Below are 5,495 nucleotides of genomic sequence, written 5' to 3'. Positions count from 1 at the left end.
CAATCGCCTTTTAACTCGTTGAGAGGCTGCCAGCGATGACAAAATATAGAGTTACGGGCCCTACCGTTGAGAGACCGGAAGTACGCAGTCTTTAGTCATGTCCGGCTTCGTTCGATAATAAAGGTTGGGAAGTTTGTCTTTGTTGTTCCTCGCTTTGTCCGGAAACGATTGTTGCATTACATTTGTGTCTTTGAAGCCAGACCGTGAGCATAGGCACGCTTGTGCTCTGCCTTGCAGTGTCACGTTTCACATGTCTGATGCTGCTGAAGTCAGCCAAATCAGGGGACCATAACTTCGAACGCTAATCAAGTTGTTTCACACACGTGACCTCGGAACTCATGGTAACCACGATAACGGAAAACCGAAAAATCCCATTGGGAATCCAGGTGCTTACCGAAGAAGACGGCTTGTTTTTCTTTTTTTCTGGTTCTATAATCCAGCGATCCCTAATCAGGAAAATCGCTACGATTGCGTTTTTTTTTTTTTAAATTTAACTTGAGCTCCTCGAAGACAATTGGGTCCATCCCATTGTACCTTTCTCTTATGACCGCCTGTTGTTTAATAAATGCTTTACATCCCACGTCCCCACCAAGCAACAGAGAATGTTTATCTGCAATGTGCTCCATCTTAGCTGCTATTTTTCAGCAATCCATTGATACGGGTTGTGTACCATACGACTGGAAAATTGCGCGTGTCATACCCATTTTTAAATCTGGTGATGCCTCTCTGCCATCAAATTACAGACCAATTTCTTTAACCGATATAAGCTGGAAATTGCTAGAACACATAATCTCCTCCGCCATAATGGGTGATCTTGTGAAGCATAACTTCTTTTTTTCCCAATCAGCACGGCTTCCTACATGGTAGGTCTTGCGGCACACAACTATTTGAATTGGTTACTGACCTTCATCATGCTGTTCATATGCACTCTAAAATAGACGCCGTATTTATAGATTTCGCCAAAGCATTCGACGAATTCCCACACATACGTCTAATAAAGAAGCTTGAAAATTTAAACATAAATTATAAGGTTATTTGTTGGATAAGGAGTTTTTTGGCTAATCGCTATCAATCAGTCTTTGTTAACAGCCATTCTTCCTCCCACTCCCCCGTTAAATCTGGAGTGCCGCAAGGGTCTGTACTCGGACCTATCTTGTTCTTAGTTTATATAAATGATATCAGTAATAACCTAAATTCCACGGTCAGATTATTTGCTGATGATTGTGTGGTATACAGACAGATAACTGATCTTTCAGACTGTACTCATTTACAATCAGACATTGATAAGATCAACAATTGGTGCACACAATGGCAAATGGAAATTAACACCTCTAAAACAAAACTTGTCAGATTTACTACAACATCTAACACCCAACCATTCCATTACACTTTGAACAACATGCGTATTGAATCGGTACCCATCATAAAGTATTTAGGTGTACATTTAGCATCAGACCTTTCATGGAACTGTCACTTAGATACGGTCATCAATAAGGCTTCCAAAACACTCGGCTTCCTCAGACGCAACCTGCGATTAGCTAATCCAGACACAAAGCTATTAGCATACACCACATTAGTGCGCTCTAAATTGGAGTACGCCTCTTTAATTTGGAGCCCTCATCAAGCATACCTATTAACAAAATTGGAGTCTGCAAAATAAAGCCGCCCGTTTCATATCTAAAAACTATTCGCGATCAGCAAGTATAACTGAAATAAAAACAGCCCTCAACTTACCTCTTCTTGAAAGACGGAGAATGTTTTCCTTACTGTCCTTTTTCTACAAATTATATTATAGTAATTCTTCCTTTGCGTTGTATCATATCACGCCGGCTCATCATGTATTCCCACGCATTGATCACCAACTGAAAGTGCAACCCATCTTTGCTCGAACCAATCTGTTCTTTCACTCGCCTCTCCTCCTCGCCATCCGTCAATGGAATCTGCTGCCTGCCACCATTGCATCTTCCAGTGATTATGAAATGTTTGTAACCGGACTAAAAAATCACTTCGAGCTGTAACCTTCATCTTTGCATTTCTTTTTTTATGTTCGTATTAAAGCGCTGCTCTTCGAAAAACGTGAATGTTGGGTGCCATCTGTATCTTTATTTGAGTGTTTGAAGCACTAGCTTTTCAACATTTTGCGCCTGGCTATATTGGTAACCACTGTATACTTATCGCAATTTTGGATGCATTGTTTGTACTGTTGTCCCACTTTCCGCCCCCTCCCCCCCCCCCCCCCCCCATGTAATGCCCGCCCGGGCCTTTAGGGTATTTGAATATTGGAGGAGGGCTTATCCCAACATTGTGGAGAGCACATATCCTCCTAGGGTTCCAAAATTACCATCTTTCTAGTGTTATCTGGTATACCAGTTGCAATATTGTAGCGAAATTGAAGGTCTGCCCATGAGCACATAGATGCTCCATTCTTTAATAACAGGGGGAAGCGGCGGCACTTTCACACAACCCACCGCAGCCACGATAAATGTAATACGTATTGCAAGTTTTGATTCACCCTCTCCACCCCTTTTCACAGATAAACCGGTGTTTGATATGAAAATATTGCAGGTAAAACCCGCAAAGCAAAATGTTTTCTTTTATTTAATCATTTCAACACTATATTTTTGAAGTTATGGGCTGAAATGAGCAACAAAAGCGGTTTAAGAGCCCCTCCAAGCATGCCTACTCCTTTCAAACGGTGGTGCGGCTCATACGTAGCAGTTGTGCTATAAGTAATTGCGTGTAAAACTGTCATAAACTTTGGTTTTTGTTGAGATATCTTACGGCAGTCTTTTTTCTTTTTTTTTTCCTTGTCTCCATTTTTGGCCGGCAGATGATCTTCTAGCTCTTCAAACATTGCTTCCAGCGCTTTTTTTAACGAGTGCTCCATGACGCGTTCTCAATCAGTTCAGTTCAGGCGTTCAGTCGTGTCCGACTCTTCGTGACCTTATGGACAATATCACGCCAACCTTTCCGGTCTCTCACTATCTTCCTAACATCACATAACTTCATCTGCAGCGCCTCGAGGATGCCATCTAACCATCGTGTTCGCTGCCTACTCCTTCTCCGGTGACCCTCAACCTTTCCCAATATCAAATCTTTCTCCAGCGACTCCTGTCTTCTCATCAGATGACCAAAGTAGCTGAGCTTTAACTATAAAATTTGACCATCCAATGAGCAATCAGGGTTTATGATCGACAATATCGACTGATTTGATGTTCTGGCCGTCCAAGGAATTCTGAAGAGTCTCCGCCAGCACCACAATTCAAACGCGTCAATTCTTCGGCGGTCAGCCTTCTTCACAGTCCAACTCTCGCATCCACACATCAAAACTGGAAAGACCATAGCATGTGTTATACGGATCTTGGTTGGCAGTCTAATGTCTCTGCTCTTTACTTGGCGGTCAAGGCTAGCCATGGTTCGCTTTCCCAGAAGCAGGCGTCTCTTACTTTCATGGCTGCAGTCTCCTTCCGGGGTAATCTTGTAGCCCAAGAAGAGGCAATCTGTCACAGCTTCCACTTCTTGTCCCTTGATGCTCCAGGACTTGATAAGGCAAGACGCCATGATCTTTGTCTTTTTAATGTTCAGTTTAAGCCCCAGCTTCTCGCCCTCTTCTTGTACGCGCATCAGAAGTCTTTTGAGTTGCACTTCACTTTCTGCCATTAAAGTGGTATCATCCGCATATCTAAGGTTGTTGATACGCTTTCCAGCAATCTTCACTACAGCTGAAGACTCGTCCAGACAGGCCTTCCTCATGATGCACTAAGCATCATGAGGCAGGGCGACAGTATGCAGCCTTGTCGCACTCCTTTCTCAATCAGAAAGCAATCAGTATGGCCATGCCCAGTTCTGACTGTGGCCTCTTGCCCTTCATGCCGGTTCCTGTGGAGACAGATGAGGTGAATTGGAACTCCCGTCTCTTGGAGAGCTTGCCACAGTCTGCTGTGATCTACGCAGTCAAACGCTTTCGCATAATCAATAAAGAAGAAGTAGATGGGTTTCTGGATCTCTCTTGCTTTTCCCATGATCCAGCGAAGGTTTTCAATATCTGTTCTGTAGTTCCTCTGCCGTTGCGAAACCCAGCTTGCACGTCCGGAAGCTCCCGATCCACATACTGCCGCAACCTACCTTGGAGGATTTTCAACATCACCTTGCTAGCATGCAAAATAAGCGCGATCGTGTGGTAGTTGAAACGATCTTTGGCATTACCTTTTTTTGGAATGGGGATGTAAACTGTCCTCCTATAGTTCTGTGGCCACTGCAGGGTTGTCCAATGTTGTTGACATAATGTATACAGAAAGTTAACAGCGCCATAGTTGAGGTTTTGAAGCAACTCAGCTGGAATACCATCAATTCCGCTAGCTGTGTTCTTCGTAAGGCTGGCTAAGGCCATTTCAACTTCACTCTTCAGGATGCCCGGCTCGAGAACAGTACTCACAGCAGTCTTATTTTGGGTTTACACATCCGGGTCCTTCTTGTACAGTTCCTCAGTGCATTCCTGCTGCCTCTTCTTTATCTCTGACGCTTCAGTGCGGTCCCTGTATCGTTTATCTTTTATCACGCCCAGGTTAGCACAGGAACTTCCTTTGATATTTTTGATTGTCTTATACAGAGCTCTTGTGTTACTCAATTGGCTGTTGTCCTCAACTGCTTGACACTGTATGTTCTGGAAGGCATTCTTATCTCTCCTTGCTATTTTCTGAAAATCCGCATTGAGAACCTTGTATCTTTCTCTTTCCCGCATAGCTTTTGCCATCCACCTTTCCTCAGCTATATGCAAAGCCTCTTCAGATAATCAGTTTGCTTTCTTGGATTTCTTGCTGCTTTGGAACTACCTTAGTATCAACTTCTTGTATTATATCACGAACAGCAGTCCACATCTCTTCAGACTCTCAGCCTTCTAGATCTAATTCTTGAGATCGATTCCTTACTTCCACAGCATATTCTGATGGAATTTCACCCAGATCATACCTGAAAGGCCGTTTAGTTTTCTGCGTTTTCCTCATTCGAAGCTTAAATTTGCCAACAAGAAGTGATGATCGGGGCCAGAATCGGCCCCAGGCCTTGTTTTTACTGCTTGTATAGCGCTTCTCCATCTCCGCCGGCAAAGAATATAGTCAATCTGATTCCTGTATAGACCGTCCGGTGAAATCCACGTGTACCGTCGCCTCTTGTGCTGTTGAAAATGAGTATTCGCTATGGTCAGGTTGTTTTCTTGACAAAACTCTACTAGCCTCTGCCCAGATTCATTTGGCTCCCCAAGACCGAACTTGCCTGTAATTCCGGATATTTTTTCACTCACCGCCTTAGCCTTCCAGTCTCCTATGAGAAAAAGGACGTCTGATGATGAAGTGCGGTCTAAAAGGCATTGCAGGTAAGCGCAAAATCTCTCAACGTTAGCTTCTTCAGCAGTAATGGTTGGTGCATAGACTTGGATAACTGTTATATTGAAATGGTGACCTTGGACCGAAGTGAAATCATTCGGTCGTTTTTGGGGT

The 5,495-nt window shown here is 43.6% G+C and overlaps 1 pseudogene; it reads left to right on the top strand.

Moving 5' to 3' along the window:
* Window positions 1-1,315: 1,315 nt before the first annotated feature.
* Window positions 1,316-2,018, top strand: LOC146200381 (uncharacterized; annotated as a pseudogene).
* Window positions 2,019-5,495: the final 3,477 nt, after the last annotated feature.

The sequence above is a fragment of the Amblyomma maculatum genome, chromosome 2 (genome assembly GCF_055883805.1).
Source record: "Amblyomma maculatum isolate TAMU_Amacu chromosome 2, ASM5588380v1, whole genome shotgun sequence".
NCBI lineage: Eukaryota > Metazoa > Arthropoda > Arachnida > Ixodida > Ixodidae > Amblyomma > Amblyomma maculatum.
Note: the sequence above shows the minus strand (reverse complement) of the source record. Positions and strands in the feature narration are given on the sequence as shown.